Source organism: Polypterus senegalus, chromosome 1 (assembly GCF_016835505.1).
Source record: "Polypterus senegalus isolate Bchr_013 chromosome 1, ASM1683550v1, whole genome shotgun sequence".
Taxonomy (NCBI): Eukaryota; Metazoa; Chordata; class Cladistia; order Polypteriformes; family Polypteridae; genus Polypterus; species Polypterus senegalus.
The window spans coordinates 78,614,148-78,634,657 of NC_053154.1; positions in this window are offsets into that span (position 1 = coordinate 78,614,148).

Sequence of the window (20,510 nt, forward strand, 5' to 3'; positions counted from 1 at the left end):
AATGACAAAAAAGGTGCATTCAGCAAACTAACAGATTTAGGTGTTATATTGTGCAATTCTTCAATAATTAAAGCAAAACACTTTATAAACTAAAAAAAAAAAACTTGTTTAATGTCTGGAAAAGCAAATCTTTATTAGTGTAAAGATAAAGTGTAATTTTCCTAACGTGTAAAGAAATGCAAACGAAGGCAGGTTGATGATCACATAAATTAAATATGTCTATTGGCATTAGATTTACTAAGGTATTGCAGGTGCAAAATCTGGCCAGCTGAGAAAAAAACACGGGTGCATTGAACAAAAGACAAATGTCCATCGACAGAGAGAAATTAACTAGAAACAGAGTAACTAAAAACAAACAGAGACAAGTCAGAAGGTGATGAAATGTGTGAAATCACTGTATCTTAAAAACTAGAAAAGCCTGAAATGCAGGGCCTTTGGGACAAAGCAACCCTAGAGCCCTTTTCAACACCAAAAATGGTAACAAAACTCTGGAATGAAATGGTAGATGAAAGAAACTGTTTAGTTGCCCTTATTGACTCTGTCATTTCATTTTGTGAGATGATGCAGCAAACATGACTGCTCTGTTGCATTTTGCTCCCTCGTTTAGTTTGTTTGCTTTTGTTGATTTTTCTGATATAGTTTGTGCAATGAAGACCAGCTGATGTCTGTGGAGGCTGAGCATGCATTGTGTTGGTTTTCCAGGGACCCACACGTTTTCCTCTTTATTCCTAATAATGCTATCCCAAAGCTTAATTTTTGTGAAATTTGAATCTCAATTTCAAAATGTGGTCCAATTCTGAAGTCTACATGCCATGTAGAGGTGGCCATGCTCATGTCTTTCCTAGGTATAGCAGGAGGCAGTTTAGATTTGATTTGGGTCTACAAGATGGAATGTAGTAAAAAAAAAAAATGGTCAAAGTTGAAACCAGAAACGGTGAGCCCAAAACATGGTGGAGAAAACAAAGCAAAATCTTAATAGAAGAAACATATACAATCTGCCACCTTAGATGACAAGAAAGCATGTGGTAATGAACTTTATACTGTTCACCTCATTACATCAACGGTCGTGTCCCACTTTGGCAACCACCCTCTCAACAGTATTTAAAGAAACTATAAAATGGTGGTACTCATGGTAAACAAAATGGCATTTGAAAAACTGAATATGTTTTGACTAAATTAAAACAACTCCAAAGCAAAAAAATAAATTACAGAAATGGAATCAGTGCCCCACTATAACTGTTAAGGAAAATAAAAGTCTTGAAAAACATTCAAAAATTTTTTTTTAAATAAACACAAATCATAACAGCTTGCACATATTGATGAGTCAATTGTGGATGCTGTCTTTGAAAATATTTAACACTTATCTGTGTTTAGAACGCTGATGGAAACAATAAGCCATCAATAGAAACAGAAATGAACTCTAGAGACTAAGGTGGTATCGCTTAGTACCAAAATTCTGGAGGCAAAGAACAGAAGACATATGGGATTTAAAGAAAATGGAAACACTATTAACATTTAAAGAGCTGTCCTAAGATGTCCTAAATCTCTTGTGGTATAAAAGTGTCAAAGCTGTGATGCTAGAAGAATCCAGACTGTTGGAAAAAGATGTGTCCATACAGTATTTTATATTAAGCATTACTTTGAGGTGGCCCTTGTATCAGCTAATTCCAGGAATGCAGAGTAGTTATTCACCAGTGACTCAACTTGCAGATTAAAATACTTGGCACAGGCTCAAATGATTCCGGTAGGTTCTGTAATGTGTTGATCCAGATGGCTGGTGTGACAATAGTGCTCTGTTTTATTTACTCACCAACTCCATGTTAATCATCTTTTCTCCTGTATTTGTATCGAGTCAAATCTTAAATCCCTGTATTGCTTATTGCTGTATTACATTACACTATTCATTTTGTTTCTACCAATGTTATTTATTTGTAATGTTATTTTGTTTATGTTTTCTGCTGCCTTTAGTTTATTTTATCAGATGGGGTACGCTCCCATTTTCTGAAGTTTGTTGTTGGCAATGACTGTGAGGTTGATATCACATGATTCCTGTTATGGCTTATTTGATATATTTTCTTTTTTGTGATCATTTCTGTTATCTTTAAATTATTGTTCATTTGTGGTTTTGTAGTTTTTATATAAAATATTGCTTTATATAATCATTATTCAGAATTTGTGTTTTGAATATATATATATATATATATATATATATATATATATATATATATATATATATAGTGACAGTAGGAGTATATATATTGTGACAGTAGGGGGCAGTATCGCTCCCTTGAACCCTCAGGTACCACGCCAGACACCAGGTAAAAGTGCAACAATTCTCTTTATTATAAGAATTATGTGCACCAAGCACCCTCCACTCCACACTACTCATTAACCAAATGCAATACAAAATAATCAATAAACCAATCCTCCACTCCCAGATGCGTTGCCCACCTACCACCCAGCTCAGTTCATTGTCTGGGAGTTCCCATAGTCCTTTTATACCCCCTGACCCGGAGGTGTTCCTGCCCAACAGTTAACAAGTCCTTATTCCTTCCGGGTCAGGGTAAATAGTCCTTATCTTCACCCCGGAAGCACGTCACTTCTTCCTGTCATGGGATTATGATGCACTTCCGGGTTATAGGACATAAATGTGTCCATTGGCCTCCTAACAGCGACTCCCAGTGGTCTCCAGGGTATGCAGCAGGGCTGTGCATAAAAACTATATAGTCCATGAGGCCCTGCTGGAATTCGGGGCCCGTCCATGCTGTCAGGAGAGCTCCACCTGGCGGCCTGGGGATGAGGGCCGGAATAGGAACTATGACACTATGACACTGAGAGAAGTCGCAAAATCAACCAGAATGTTCAAGCAAATTCCAGAAAATAATGTATTCTGAATCTAATAAGTACTTCTCTCGTGAAAAGCAAACAGACGTGCAGACAGACAGACAAACTTTGGATTATATAGATAGATAGATAGATAGATAGATAGATAGATAGATAGATAGATAGATAGATAGATAGATAGATAGATAGATAGATAGATACTTTATTAATTCACATAATCCAGCAGCAGTATACTGATACAAAGAAACAATATTAAATTAAATAGTAATAAAAATGAAAAAATGAAAAAAAAAATAAATAAATAAAAAAGCAGACAATAACTTTGAGTAATGTTAGCATTTACTCCCCCGGGTGGAATTGAAGAGTCGCATAGTATGGGGGAGGAACGATCTCCTCAGTCTGTCAGTGGAGCAAGACAGTGACAAAAGTCTGTCACTGAAGCTACTCCTCTGTCTGGAGATGACACTGTTAAGTGGATGCAGTGGATTATTCATGATTGACAGGAGTTTGCTTAGTGCCCGTCGCTCTGCCACAGATGTTAAACTGTCCAACTTTACTCCTACAATAGAGCCTGCCTTCTTAACAAGTTTGTCCAGGCGTGAGGCGTCTTTCATCTTTATGCTGCCACCCCAGCACACCACCGTGTAGAAGAGGGCACTCGCCACAACCGTCTGGTAGAACATCTGCAGCATCTTACTGCAGATGTTGAAGGATGCCAACCTTCTCAGAAAGTATAGTCAGCTCTGACCTTTCTTACATAGAGCATCAGTATTGGCAGTCCAGTCCAATTTGTCATCTAGCTGCACTCCCAGATATTTATAGGTCTGCACCCTCTGCACACAGTCACCTCTGATGATCACAGGGTCCATGAGGGGCCTGGGCCTCCTAAAATCCACCACCAGCTCCTTGGTTTTGCTGGTGTTAAGATGTAAGTGGTTTGAGTCGCACCATTTAACAAAGTCTTTGATTAGCTTCCTGTACTCCTCCTCCTGCCCACTCCTGATGCAGCCCACAATAGCAGTGTCATCAGCGAACTTTTGCACGTGACAGGACTCTGAGTCATATTGGAAGTCTGATGTATATAGATTGAACAGGACCGGAGAAAGTACAGTCCCCTGCGGCGCCTCTGTATTGCTGACCACAATGTCAGACCTGCAGTTCCCAAGACGCACATATTGAGGTCTGTCTGTAAGATAGTCCAGGATCCATGCCACCAGGTGTGAGTCTACTCCCATCTCAGTCAGCTTGTCTCTAAGGAGCAGAGGTTGGATGGTGTTGAAGGCGCTAGAGAAGTCCAAAAACATAATTCTTACAGCACCACTGCCTCTGTCCAAGTGGGAGAGGGATCGTGTAGCATATAGATGATGGCATCCTCCGCTCCCACCTTCTCCTGGTATGCGAACTGCAGAGGGTCGAGGGTGGCGGACCTGTGGCCTCAGGTGGTGAAGCAGCAGCCGCTCCATGGTCTTCATCAGATGTGACGTCAGAGCAACAGGCCAGAAGTCATTCAGCTCACTAGGACGTGATACCTTTGGGACAGGGGTGATACAAGATGTTTTCCAAAGCCTTGGGACTCTCCCCTGTTCCAGGCTCAGGTTGAAGATGCGCTGTAGAGGACTCCCCAGTTCCAACGCACAGGCCTTCAGCAGTCGTGGCGATACTCCATCTGGACCCGCTGCTTTGCTGGCATGAAGTCTTCTCAGCTCTCTGCTTACATGGGCTGCTGTAATTGTGGGTGGGGATGTCTCACCCATGCTGGTATCAGCAGAAGGATGGTTGGAGGATGCAGTACTCCGAGGTGAGAGTGGGTTAGGGTGATCAAACCTATTAAAGAAGTTGTTCATTTGGTTTGCTCTCTCCACATCTGTCTCGATGGCGGCACCCCACTTCGAGCTGCAGCCAGTGAAAATCCCATCCCACACTTCCTTCATGCTGTTGTTCTGCAACTTCTGCTCCAGCTTTCTCCTGTACTGCTCTTTCGCCGCCCTGAGCTGGACTCGGAGTTCCTTCTGCACGGCTTGAGCTCATGCTGATCACCACCTTTAAAAGCCCTTTTCTTCTGGTTCAAAAGGCCTTTGATGTCACTTGTAATCCATGGCTTGTTCTTAGCATAGCAGCGTACTGTTCTTACTGGAACTACAATGTCCATACAGAAGTTGATGTAATCAGTTGTGCATTCAACAGCCTCTTCAATGTTCTCACTATGTGACCCCAGCAATATTTCCCAGTCTGTAGTTCCAAAGCAGTCTCTCAGAGGCTGCTCTGCCTCAGGGGACCACTTCCTGAATGAGCGTGTGGTTGTAGGTAGTTCCCTCACTCTTGGTTTGTAGTGAGGCTGAAGCAGAACCAGGTTATGATCTGCTTTCCCAAGCGCAGGCAGCTTACAGTATAGAGAGAGAGAGAGATAGATGTTTAAAGCTATACCCCTTGCGTTCTATAACTTTTTAACTCTAAGAGGTGGGTCCGCCATGACATCATTGTTGAAGGACCACCCTCAGCCTATATATTCAGGCTGAGGGTTACAGTCCTTTAGAGTGTCATTGAGTGTTGTGAATTTAGTATCATACATTCGTTTCTGTCCTAGTTCACTCTCAAATCTAAAACTTAAGCAACTTAAAAAAGTAGTAGTAGTACTTTGTACTTGTTTGTATATTGTCCTTTTAGAAGGATTTTGGGGACTCATACAAAAGTAGTATATATGTTACATACATAAGTTGCTTTTAAAATCTCTAAGATTCATTTCTTAAGAAAATCACTCCAGTTTAAAGATTTATTCAGATTTAGTTTTAAAATTCTTCTGTGGTTGTGTTAAGAAAGATGCCAAGTCATTTGAAAAAGTAAGTACACCGAATGAAATGCTTTCTCTTTTTATCATATGTGGACATATCAATATTTGATCTTCATTTAAACAGTATCTAGAGATAAAGATGATACTGATAATACAACAAACATCATTTTCACATTTACATTTTTCAGTCCAATGAATAATTAAAATAAACATAAATGCAGATTTTGCTGGTGGAAAAAGTAAGTGAAACCCTACATTTTTTTCTACCTCATAAACTAAACTTAGAATCAATTACACCTCCTCTGGAACAAATGATTAGAACATCATCAGAGAGGATCTTGGGATGAAGCTGTCTTATCTGAAGTTCAGGCATTTAGTGTGGTTCTTCTTTGTTGTTGAATTGTGTGTTATCACCATGCCTAAATTGAAAAAGAGCTCTCCGAGGTCTTTGGAAAGAGTATGGCAAGGCATCTGAAAAGCTCTCCAACCATTTGGAAATCAATCATTCCACTGTCAGGAGGATCTTCTACTGTATAAGTGGAGAAGATTTCAAACAACTGCCAACTTGTCCAGGCCACACCACCCCAGCAAATTCAGCCTGAGAGCAGAATGCAAGATTCTGAAAGAAGTTAATGTTGAAGTTAATGTGCATGTGTCTACCATAAGACACAAATTAGAGCAATAATGGGGATTTGCCAGGAGGAAACATTTGGTGTCCTGAAAGAACATCAGAGTAAGACTAAAGTTTGCCCATGAACACCTGGGAAAAGAAAAGAACTTCTGGAACAATGTGCCCTGGACAGATAAGTCAAAGATAAAGTTATTTGGACAAAGTACCAGAAGATTTTTGGCAGCATTTGGTCAGAAAAAAAACTGATACCAACTGTAAAGCATGGTGGTGGAAATGAGGGCCCGGGCAGCTCAACATCACAGAATCCTCTAAGAATTCTTCATTGTACCACAGGGTGGTTGACAATAATGTGGAACCATCCTTTAGAAGATTGAAGCTCAATCAAAAATGAACCTTGCAACATGACAAAACATACCAGTAAATCCACCAAATAATGGCTGAAAATAAAGGAATGGAGGGTTCTGAAATTACAAAGTCAAAGTCCAGATCTGAATCCCATCATGTTGCTGTGGGGGGATTTGAAACAGGCTGTGGGTGTAAAATATGCCTCAAACATCACACAGCAGAAAGAATTCTGCACGGATGACTAAGAAAAACTTTCCTGCAGTCGATGTCAGGCACTGGTCTGGCAAATGCCTACCTGCGGCTGTTTCTGCCAATGGGAGCAATGCCAGCTACATAAGCCAAGAGTGTACAATACTTTTTTTTCCACTTCTGGAAAAGATATATCTGTTTATTTTTTATTTACTAAATTATTGCAAAGTCAGTTTTTCAGTTGTTTTTTTAAAAGTTGCAGCACTTTTTTATATATATACTGCTAAAATTAAGATCATATCTTGATATGTCCACATATGTTAAAAATGAAAAGAAGAAAAAAATTATGAATGTACTTACTTTTTCATTACTGCAACCTGGTGAAATATTTACCTGCCTGTATCTTTAGTTGGGAAATCAATGTAATCAAAATGAACAAAGCATTACAATCTCAAACATGCTTAGTTCAGTTCAGGCCTTTGGGATGCTAATGTCTAACCCATCAGTAGTGCGAGGACTGGCAGGAACCACCTCTGGATACAGTGCCAGTCCATTGTGGGGTCCATTAAAATCATATACTAGCTAAAGTGTTAAACCTTTTCTAAAGTACTCCTTTTTATATTAAAAATCATCATTTATGAAACCAAATGCAGTTGTATCATCCAATGTAATAAACAGGAAGGTACCCAGATTGAAAAAAAATAGTTATTCAGATCCTTAAAGCAGAAGGCGGTTTGACATAACCTGAATTACGTTTTGATTACTGGACAACCGAATCTGAAACTGTGGAGTGTTTAGCTCTGAACCTCTACTGACATGACTTTCTATGGAATGGAAATGTAGCAATTCTTCCTCTTTCTATACTTTCTTAATGCAACCATATCCAGCCATTTTCACAATGTAGCAAAAGCCTTGTGTTTCAGAATTCACTGAAAATCCAGTGTCTGTGCAGTTGATATCTTAAATCCGAAATGTTACACTCAATAGTGCTTTTACAGGCTAAACACAAAACACGCAGTAATCAATACATGGCACATGTACTATATAAAGACTTGTACTACAAAATGAATTTGCATTTTTAAACCCACATTTACACCAGCGATAATGAGACAGCTTGAAGGATAGGGTTTGTCATATAACACAATGGCACCAGGATAACACACTCTCCCTTAATGTCAGCAAAACTGAAAAGCTTATCATAGACTTTAGAAAGTAGATGACAGATCACACCACCAAGTGCTTCAGAAAGGATGCCCTGAGAGAGGGTCAGAAATTTTTGGAGTCACAATTGCTGATGACATGAAATGAACACAAAGTACTCTCAGGTATTGTAATCAATGACTTTACCTCCTAAGACAGGAGTCTCGAATTCCGATCCTAAAGTGCTGCAGTGGCTTCAGATTTTCATTTTGACCCTTTACCTAATTACAGACCACTTTTTGTTGAATGACATAAAAAACAAGCCAACACATAAGCAGTTAATCTGCGTCCATCATACAATATTTGAAAATAAACAAAGGTGAAGATTTCAGTCATGTTGTTCTGCTCAGATCCACAAAACATTCCACTGCTGCTCTTAAAAAAATAAAACCAATAGTTTTGGAAATGGCTATTGTGGCAGAATGAAAACACCAACAAAACATGCAATTAAATAAATGGGTTTAATTAACAACAAGAATGAACTGCTAAATTAGAAACTGGGTGGAGTGAAATTGTTTGGAGTTTGAGACCCCAACCTATCTGGTCAGGCAGTGTGTCACAGTGGATAAGCCTTTGGACCTCAAACCCTGAAGTTGTGGATTCAAATCCTGCCTCTGTTACTGTGTGACCCTGAGCAAGTCACTTCACCTGCCTGTGTGCCAATCAGAAAAAGAAAAGTAATGTGGCCAATTCTATCTCAAATGTTGTAAGTTGCTTTGGATAAAAGTGTTGGAAAAATAAATGGTAATCTGTTAGCTCACATCTCATTTTTGACTGGCTACTATTTCAGGAAATAAGATGCAATTCAGAGGTCTGGATCTTTAAAAAAATAAGGAAATTAAAATGAATGGAAAAGATGTTAATTAGCAGCAAAAACTGTTCACTAATTAAGAAGAGGGTTAGAATGAAAACCAGCAGCCACTGCAGCCCTCCAGGATTGGAGTAAAGTAGCCCTGTCCTAAGGTGTCTGATAAAAGCCTAGAAGTCTCCATATATCTAACGGCATGTTCCTTTTTTGAACACAACAAGCTGGCCTTGCCTTTTTCAAATGTTAATGCCTTCAAATGAACATCTGGACAGTTGTGTCCATCTTATTTCTACCTATAGCACTGTTATTAATTGCAATAGTTCTCCACTATCAAAGCCTGAAATTCTTATGTGTATTTAGTGGTTTGTTTGCTTGTCTTATTATTTATATATTATTTATATATTTCTCTTTCTCTCTCTCTCTTGAGGTAAGAATTTCTGTCAAGTTCTAATTTCCCCTTGGGGACAAATGAAGTTCATCTACTCTATCTATCTATCTATCTATCTATCTATCTATCTATCTATCTATCTATCTATCTATCTATCTATCTATCTATCTATCTATCTATCTATCTATCTATCTATCTATCTATCATCTCACTGGCTGTCTACAACACTAATACGAAAATAGATCAGCTCAGGTCTACAGAGCACTACAGATTTTCAGAAAACAGCCTCAAAATGTTATGGGTCAAACAGAAAGCTCCCTTCTATTTAGGATGCTACCTTAGTACGGCAAACGGTATTATTAAAGACCTCACCCATCCTGCATTGTCACTTTAATGCTTTTGCTGTCCTTGGCAATAGAAAAGACTGTTAGCACTCATACCACTAGACTCAGGGACAGATTTTATCCATAGGTCACTCATCAGCCACTCATATTAACAGCTATATGAGTGATTAATCTATTTAGTGTATGATGTTGTACTTAATGTATGTTTTTTGAACTCATAGTGACATTAGTATAATGCACACAAAAGATGATAAATACAACATTTGTCATGTGTCATGTGAGATATACAAGTAAAAATTTCAATTTAATATGTAGTATATTTGAGTGTGGTATAGTGACACAGCCAGTAGCACTGTGACCTCATGGATCCAGTATTCCAGGTATTATTCATGAGGGGTTTGCACCTTCTCCCCATAATTTTATGACTTTCCCTACCACATCCCCAAACACTTGCATCTTAAGTTCAATGGCAATTCCAAATTGGCCAATCACTTTGAGTGGGCCCTGTAATGAAATGGTGCCTTGTCCAGGGTTTTTCCCTATTTTTCATCCCGTGATGCTGGGGCTTTATAGAAATTACTAGAAACTGGTTGCTGACTCACTTAAGACTTCAGTATATCCATAAAAGCATATGTCACTGGAAAACCTATTATTATTCTCTAGAGATATGAGCAAGAAGCCTAAAACATCAATTGGATTTACAATCTTAGGCTAACCAGATGCATCCATTTTCTGGCACAAGTTGGGAACCTATAAAAGAGTGAAGGTGATACTGTTGAGCTCTTCTGAAATTCTCATGTTGTGCATTTTTCTTTCAGTTTCCTTTTTACACCAAGGTTTGCCATTGTGTTGTTTTTTATGCCATCTTTCAAATGTATGATTTAAATTTTCTACTATAACGTAATTTGCATTTTATTTTGCATTTAAACTTGAAACAATTCACTCACACATCATATTTAATATGCCTCTGCCATGATGCCTGGCCCTTTAAGTTTGGATTGGGGTTGAGGATGGTAGGTTGAGGACAACAGTAAGATTCTTTACCAGTGACATTTATTTCTTCTAGTTGTTGGAGACAGTATGGGATTCTGTCACCTCTCATTCATATGCCTTTTCACACCTGGTGCAATATTCTAAAAAGATGCTTGATAACACACAAATGCCATCTTCTGGAAAATGGCTATGTTGCATTAGCACCTTTTACCTCTCTAGTTCTGTCCTAGCCCCGGCTCTGGTAGACCATGTATGGGGTACTCCAAGACACTAGCCATAATCCACTTTATAACCTTTAGGCACCAATTTTCCCTGAAGGAATAACTGCTGAAAGATTTGCCATGAATTATAGACACTTGTATAAGTAACATTGGGATTTTGGCCATTACTGATGATTCCCATTAAATGACATTTCTAGAGTCTAGTTTTGTCTTGATATGAGCAGTAAGGTTGTCAGCAGTGACTGATATTTGTAAGTACCTCGCAAAAATGAAAACATAGGCCTACCATGAATTGAAGCTGTTGATCATCTGGTGTAATTTTAAATATAGTTTATTTTTCACTGTAATTTTGTTTTATTGTGCATTTTATGATGTTGTTATGAAATGGCCGAGCCCTTTTGTTTGTACCAACAATGCCATTGCCAGGTACATGTTTTTAATAATATAAAAGGATGAAGTGGTATTGTGAGCATCCAAGTTTTGGGTTAAAAACAAATCCAATAAAGCTACCCAAGATTTTTGCTTTGTTATTTTTTTGACTTGTGTATTTAGCCCTCCTGATGTTTCTGGTTTTGACTTTTTGCTTTCCTTGTTGTCATTCTTTGTTAGCTGCAATAAACTACTTGATTTCCTAGTCTATCTGGCTCTTAAAATTTAATTTCAAACATGATGTTCCACCTACTCATAATAATGACAGTTTACTTATAGTTAGTCCAGTTTATTGCTTGAATAACCACTGGTTCCAGTAGCCAGTTCCAGAATAGTGTACAGCATGCAAGGCTTCACTAGAAAGACTAATATACATACGTTCTGAAGTACAAAAAGAAGGCCATTTGATGTTTTTGAATAAATTGGGTAATTCTGTTACTAAGTGAGAACAGAAAGTGACAGGGTTGAGGAAGATGGACGTTTCATGGCCCATTTGCTTTCCATCAGGAAACAAGCTTCTCCATTGGAGAATTCTGTACAAGAAATAAGAGTGACCCAAATGGACAGTGACTTCTGGTTTCTTCGATCTGCAAGGATATACCAGAAGTGACATCACAGCCCATCCTGGCAGATGATCTGAAGTCTGCTGGGAAGAGACAAGAGGTGGTTAGCAACTGCTTTCACCTTGGTACTGTGGTTGGCTGGTGTACCACAATAAAGCTGTCCAGATGCTCCCCAAGCACTTCTTGTACAACAATTGTTCAAAATACCCTGTGGGGAAATGTTTTCAAAATTTGGCATGTTTTTGCACGGGGTAGATGTTAAACATGTTTTGGCAAGTTTTTTAATCTAAATGTGTTTTTCTGAAATACCAAAGGCAAGAGGAAGAACTGAAAATGTTGAAAGACAATATTTGACTTACGATGCAAAATCCAAAAGTGTTGTGGGTGCATCTCTTGATACTGTATACAGGTACTGCTGTGAAAACGCTCATTATGATGATTCTTGCTATCTTAACATTGCATTTTTCTTGTCTTTCTAATTCTTTTCATTGGTTTTGAAGTTTTCAAAATGTTTTTTTGATTTTCAATGAATATAATTTTGTTAGAGTATTATCCTGTTTTGCCATTTTCTTGACTGTTGCCATAGTGTTGCTGAAGAGATGACCTGGGAGTGTATGACCTCTGATGTCACCATTACGACAAGATAAAAGATCAGCAATGAGCATTTCCTGACCATTAAAGGTTAGATGACTCTTTAAAACATCTTTTGTTTTTCTTTGTTTAAGATCTCTCTGATAATAGACTTTAGCATTGATTTAGGGTTTTGTTTCTGATTTTGACGCCTGCGTTTTGCTCTCCCAGTTTTGAACTTTGTGTGCATCTTTTGACTATGTCCACCTCCCGATCCTTTTTTCAGTTTTTTTTTTTTGTGTCAGGGGAGTGTGACAGTAACAAAAGCAAGTAGGCTTACCTATGCTGGGACCCAGCTGGATTCCTGGGGTTTTCTTCTGGCATTTTTGAGAATGTTTTTCCTTTTAGAAGGACATATACCTGATAGGATGATAGTTTGCAAGGGGTTAGTGAATGGATGTGTATTCACAGTGTGAAGTGCAAACATCCAAACACCTCTTATATTCAAAAATTCTTATGACGGAATATTCCATTTTAAAGAGTACAAACTTGTTTTGATTGCTTGTTGTAAGATGTAAACCACATCCCCGCTTCCTAACAGAAATTTCAAATGCTTCAACTAGTTGCTTAGAAGGAATCACAGAGCCTTTGTTTTTTATTTTCATAAATACAGGGTGGCACAGGGAAATGGGAAATTTTCAATTCTCAAGTGACATTCAATGCACGAATAAACACATTACAATTTAATGATGAAATGTATTGTACAGGATATGCAATTAATGATGGTAATCAATATTCATTCAGTATTCGTTTTATATTTTGAAGAAAACATCAGGAATGTGTTGTCTATTTCTCCAACACATTCTGACAGCCTGTTGTGGAAATTCTGCATTGTAACATGTCACGATGAATACATACAATTATTTTTTTTTTTTAGTTCAACAATGGTTTCAGGACATGTGTGGTACACTTGGCTTTTAAAATGTCCACACAGAAAAAAATCACAAACAGTGAGATCTGGGGATCACCAAGAACATGGAATGTCACCATTGCGTGAATTGACGTGCCTTCCAAACAATTGTCAAATGGCTGTCATCAATTGTTGGGCAGTATGAGAAGTGGTTCCATCTGGGGACTTCTCTTTTAAGACTGAACCCATTTGTTCAAAATTACACACCCATGTTGTAATCACATGAGCAGACAGGACACAATCCTGCCGTTCTAACTGGTAATGATGCCAAAATCCCCTTTGTACAGCAGTCACATTATCACCATTCTTATAAAAGACTTTCACAGCAAATGCTCGTTGTGAACGACTCCACTACTGCATTATAACTAATGACATGGGGTTCTAAACGAGGTCACATTGGATGCCCTAGGATCACCAACACCTAGTTCCAAAATTTCCCATTTCCCTGTGCCACCCTGTACATCATTGAATATGTTACAAGACATACAAAAAGCTTTTATTTTTGTAAGACTTGCATGATAATACATTGAAAGTTGTAAGGAGTTTAATTCATCAGGGTAGAAATGATTCTCTGATCAAACACGCCTCAGTGTTATCTTAGACAAATGACATAAACAGGTGTGATGGGCTTTGTTGTGCCTGTTCTCATCATAATTTTTCTAATGTCTAAGGAAATAGGAAGACACAAAAGATGTCAGGAAAAAGCACAGTACACCATAACAGAGTTGCCAGAATATTTGCCACCGATAAGTGAATACTCAAACCTGGGCCCTTCTTTTGATGTGTCATATGCATAGTTCTCCTCTTGCTGAAACAGAAGTTGAATGATGATTTGTGTGACAAGATGCCATTTTTCCTTTGCAATGCTAAAGTAGTGAGTGCTGACTTCAACTCTTCATTTTTTTAGTCTTAGTTTTCATATTTGCGTATATCATAATCATAATAAAGGAATTTCTTTGGGAGAAGAATTTAAGTATGTAGCACCAAAGATGACCAAGGCCTGAAGTTCAAAAAGATACTGCAGACCTTGCCTTTAGTTTAAATTGTAAATATATCTATTTTTCCCCTGTTCACATAAAACCTAGACAGGATTGACTATAAGAGGAGCACATCTGGCACTTAACTGATTGTGGTGCAAGGTCACCGAAAGGATTTTGTTTTGAAGAGACCATCTTTATTTCAGTTTCATTGACTTATTGACACCTGGCACTATAAAAAAGAAGATAATAGAGGAGTTATTCAAATTGATGCCAGGTTTGAGGAGTGGAGCTAACAGGACTCTTTCTTCCTACAATGACCGAGGCTGAAGAGCCCTGCTTGTTTGTGAAGTTTGAAAGCAGTTTCATAAATCATAATGCCATTGTCATCCATCACACTGTCACAGCATAGAGAGGGCACCCGCTGCAGGGGTGAGAGGTCAGAGCGGAGCTGACAGGGTTATGTTCAGCTTCCATTGCTTACAGAATCCTTTTAATAAATGAAAAAGACTGAGATATTGGATTGAGAGATATTTGGAGAAGCAGAAAAAATAATTAGATTCTTGTCAGATGTGTTTTTTTGGAAGAAGGGTTGGCTATTGGTTTTTAATTTCATTTTGATAAGTTTAACTACATCATTTCAGTCATGAAAGGAGCTGAGGCCTTTAATTTAATTGCTTGATTCAGCCTGTTTTCATGTAACGTTTATATTTTTAAATACTTTTTCTTTAATAGAATTGAAATATTTAAATAATGAATAACAGACAATACATTTTTATTTTAAATTATATATGGTACTTCATTACTCTCACCAGTGAAATATTAGATTGCCACCTCTTCATTTGTAACCCACTTTTTCATTTTATTTTTCAAAGTATAAGGCTTCCAAATGGGCTAATGTGGGAAACAGAAGCAAGAACAGAAGGGAGCAGGGCAAGAATGGGGCACCATTCCAACCAGTGGGCAGAAACACCTGATCAGTGCTGTGGGTGGAAACTTCAGTTCTTACAGAAACTCACGTTGAACACAGGAATAAATAGCAAACACCACTAAGAAGCATGGGGTGGCACGGTGGCGCAGTGGTAGCGCTGCTGCCTCGCAGTAAGGAGGGCTGGGTTCACTTCCCGGGTCCTCCCTGCATGGAGTTTGCATGTCTTCCTGTGTCTGTGTGGGTTTCCTGCCACAGTCCAAAGACATGCAGGTTAGGTGCATTGGCGGTCATAAATTGTGGATGTGTGTGTGCCCTGCCCGGGGTTTGTTCCTGCCTTGCGCCCTGTGTTGGCTGGGATTGGCTCCAGCAGACCCCTGTGACCCTGTGTTAGGATATAGCAGGTTGGAAGATGACTGACTGACTGACAAAGAACCATCCTGAACTGCTTCAACTGAAGTAAGGCAGTAATCAACAAGACTGGAAGCCATAGTGAGTGATGTTTAAGTGCATAAACTGTCTAGCATAACCTGTGAATACATATCAACTGCCTTGATTTCCAATTATGTTTATATGCACTCACTGAGCAAATTATTATGAACACTCTGCTAATACTAAGGCAGGTCCTCCTTCAGCTCATACAACAGCATCAATTCTTACCATTAATTCCACAAGGCATTGGAAACATTCCTTTGAGATTCTGTTCCATGTTGACATGACTGCATCACGCAATTTCCACAGATTTCATCTGCACATTCTGTTGTGAATGTGAAGACAACATACCATATCCCAAAGGTGTTCTATTGGGTTTGGGGAAGGATACTGAAAAACAATGAACTCACTGTTGTGTTTAGGAAATTAGTTAGAGATGACTTCTGGTTTATGACATGGAGCATTATCTTGCTGGACATAGTCATTAGCAGGATGCACATGATAAGCAACAGTATTCAAATAAACTGTGACACTCAAGCAATGATTGATTTGTTTTAATGTATCTGAAGTCTCCCAAGAAAATATTTCTGACATAATTACACCACCACTACCAGCCTAGACTGTTGAAACAAAGTAGCTTGGGTGCATGGATTCATCCTGTTGGTGCCAAATTCTGAGCCTATCATTTGTGTGCATCAGCAGAGATTGAGATTCACCAGACCAGGTTATGTTTTTCCAGTCTTCAGCTGTGCAGTTTTGCTGATCCTGATACCCCTGCATCTTCAGCTTTCTGTTCTTGACTAACAAATATGGAACCCAACATGATCTTCTGTTGTTGTAGCCACTTCACCTCAAAGTTCAATGTGTTCTATATTCTGAGATGCTTTTCTGCTCAACACCGTTGTACAGAGTGGTTAACTGAGTCACCCCAAACTTTGTGGCAGACGGTCATGGACCTAGCCCCACCGGGATGCCTGGATCAGGGAAGGACCGGGAAGGGAGCAATATCTTCCATGGACACAAGAGGGCAGACCTCTGATTTCCATCAAGGACCACGGATGTGGAGCTTGGAAGCTCAACCCTGTGGGGGTCCGTGGCCCAACCAAGGGGCTGCCAGGATGGCTGCCTGCCACACCAGGAACTGTGTACACCCGGAGTGCTTCCGGGTGCAAGGGCAGCACTTCCGCCACACCAGGAAGTGCTGCCAGAAGACCATCATCAAGCACCTGGAGCACATCTGGGGCATGATAAAAGAGATAAGAGGAGGTAGATGGAGCTTACAAGGGAGAAGTGGAGGAAGCCGAGATGAGAGATAAAGACTGAGGAGCAGTGTGTGAGTGCGTGGAACCACTGTACATAATTGAAGAAATAAATAGTGTGTGTTTTGGACACTGGTGTCGCGTCTCTCTGTGGCCCAGCTAGCTTTTACACTTTTCTATCAGCTCAATCTGATCTGGCCATTCTCCTCTATCCTGACTCGTCAACAAGACATTTCTGTTCACAGAGCTGCCGCTCACTTGATATTTTTTTAAAATGCTTTTCGCAACATTCTGAAAAAACACTAGAGACTGTTGTGTGTGGAAATGCCAAAAGATCGGCAGTTAGATAAATACTCAAACTAGTCCATCCAGCACCAACAATCATGCCACAGTTGAAATAGAGATAACATTTTTTACACATTCTGGTGTTTGGTGTGAACATTAACTGAATCTCCTGCCCTGTTTCTGCATTATTTTATGCATTGCACTGATGGCACATGATTGGCTGGTTAGATAATTGCTTGGATAAATAGGTGTACAGGTGTTCCTAATAATTTGAGGGTCTAAATATTCACATTGCAAAAGCCTTCGATTGTGTATGCCAGTGAAGTCAGAATACAATCTGTTGACAAAGGGCATGGGGGAAAAATTGCTGCTGACACAGCAGTCATGGCTCAACTGACCAGTTAAAACCCTGAAGCAGAGTGTGTAAATACTGTAATGTGAACTAACTTTTTATTACTCAATTTCAGCTTTTCGGATGAAAGTGTACTGCACTGAGTTTGGTAGCTTTGCATTTCCTAGAGAATATTACTGACCGAAATGAGCTCACATAACCATAGAAAGGTGCCAGTCCCCTCACAATGGGTTAGCTATTTATTATTTCTGGCTGTATTGCCCAGTTTAAAAACCTCATCTGTTCTAAATACCATAATTAAGACCAAATATATGTGCTTAATATAGCTTTTTTGTTAAAGAATTACCCAAAGGAGGTGTCCTGAGTCATAGAATATAAATCACATGAGCACAATGCAGAAGAAGGTAATAAGTTAGAAACTTGTTAAGGGTAAATTTTCCACAAACACTAAAAAGTTTTTCTTTATACAGAGAAGCATAGATACGTGGAATAAGCTATCAAGTAGTGTGGTAGACAGTAAGACATTTAAAACTTGACTTGATATTCTTTTAGAAGAATTAAATGGACAGGACTGGTGAGCTTTATTGGGCTGAATGGCCTGTTCTCATCTAGATTGTTCTAATGTTCTAAAAAATGTTTGCAATATACCACAGTACTTTTATAAAATCTTTTTTTTTTTTCAAGGTAGGAATAAGTCCCCATATTTACAAACCTTGGGGTTATAATTCAGTTTCTTTGGTAAAGGTCCAACAATGACCAGTCTGAAGTAATCAGGGACCAAGTATTTCAATGTAAATGTTTTAACCAAGTTAAAAAGGAGCAATGCTACTACTGAGAAAAAAAAACTTGTTGGAACTACATCTAAGGGACATTTTTATGGTAAAACTTTCCAGTTCTATTATTAAATTATATTTACAAAAGTAGTAAGTGCACTGGGCAACATTTCATTCGGTATAATTACACCTGTAAGATGACAATGACATCTTTAATTTTGTGCTATATTGTTTTTTAATAAAGAAGTCTCTTGCTTCTAATAGTTGGCGAATATGTGTCAGACATGCTTAATTTCTTATTTTTCAGGTTAGATTTTGTCCTGCATAAAACTTCAAGTCTGTTAATGTTTTCATTTCATTTATTATTGTAGATATTCTGAAACCTAAAGGATGTGTATGAAAACAAGTAATGGATTAGTAAATGAAATGTTGTTAAAAACAAAGCACAGGTCAAAACCCAGTAAATCAAGCCCATATTCAGGCTTACAAAATGGAGAATGCAAAAAAAATGAAAGTCCAAGAACAGAACCTAAGATTGTTTGCCTGAAAAACTAGTAAGGAACTTTTGTAAAAAGTAGGCACAAAATCTTCAAACTTAGATAGTGAAGTCTCCATGGCATCAACTTATAAGCCATCACAACAATGACGTTATCGGACATGACTTCTGGAGACATACCTCAGAAACTTCTGTTTGCTTCATAGCAACAGGACTTCAAAATGGCGACAGCCATGGTGGAGCAGGAAAAATACCAAAACAGAATCACACAAAATTCCTGTTAAGAGAAAATCATGTTAACTTTTAATGCCTTGATATTTAAAACATTAGTTGTTTTTTTTACAGAAAAATGCATAAAGCACCAAAAATGTAAACACTAATGTGATAACAAAAGTAGAGATGCGCCGATCCGATATTCTGGATCGGTATCGGTCCGATCCTGACCTAAATTACTGGATCGGAAATCGGGAAGCAATAAAAAATTTAATTTGATCCTTTAAAAATTACGGAAAATAATTACCGCATGCATAACGTGATTTGGGACATGCATCACGTGATAAGAGTTTCTGTTGCGTGTGAGACTTGCCGACATGTCAGCAGTTTGGAGTTATTTTCGACTCAAAGAAGAAAAAGCCAAGACTGCCGAATGTAATTTATGCAATACAAGTGTTTCGCGGGGTGGTAGCAGAGTTGGAAACTTTAACACAACGAATCTGATTAAACACCTGCAGAAATATCATGGAAAGGAGTACACGGAATTTATTAATTCCACGAGCGCCAAGAAGAAAATGGTGTCGCATCAACAAACACTGTTTGAAACAATTCAGAAACGCGAGAAACTCCCTCCAGAAAGCAACAAAGCAAAGCTGATAACAGAGAAAATCGTCGAGTTTGTTGTGCTTGATGACCAGCCCCTTTCTGTTGTTGAGAATGTGGGGTTTCGGCGCTTAATGGAGCATTTGGAGCCTCGTTACGCGCTACCAAACCGACATTTTATCTCCGAGACAGCCGTTTCAGATAAGTACAAACAAGTGCGCAAGTTCATTTTGAATGCTTGGATAGCGTTCCCGCTTTAAGCTTGACCTCAGATATTTGGAGCTCAGGCGTGTGTCCATTTTCCTTGCTAGGTCTAACAGCACAGTGGATAGACTCAAGTTTTAAGTTGCAAAAGCAGTTTTGCACGCTAAGCAGCTTGGCTCACACTCAGGAGAGTGCATCGCTACAGCTATAGAGGAAATGTTAAATGAATGGAAAATTTCAAAAATCAAAGTTCATGTTGTTTTACGAGACAATGGCAGCAACGTAATAAAGGCAATGGATAGACTAGGAGTTCCAAGTTTAGGATGCTTCGCGCACACTTTGCAACTCGTGGTGAATGAGGGACTGTTATCGCAACGTAGTATTAGTGATGCAGTGGCTGTCGGAAGAAAAATAGTGGGTCACTTTAAGCACTCTGCACTTGCATATTCACGTTTGGAGAACATTCAAATTGAGCTCAATATGCCACCGGCGTCTGGTACAAGATGTGCGAACACGGTGGAATAGCACATATTATATGATGGAGAGCCTCATCGCTCAAAACGAGCCTTGTGTGCATATTCCGGAGCATGACCTGCCAGCCACACTGTGTGCACGTCAGTGGGGCTACTTGAAAAGATCGTAGCAGCTCTGGCCCCCTTTGAGGAGTTGACAAGGGAGGTAAGCTCCTCATGGTCATCAGCATCT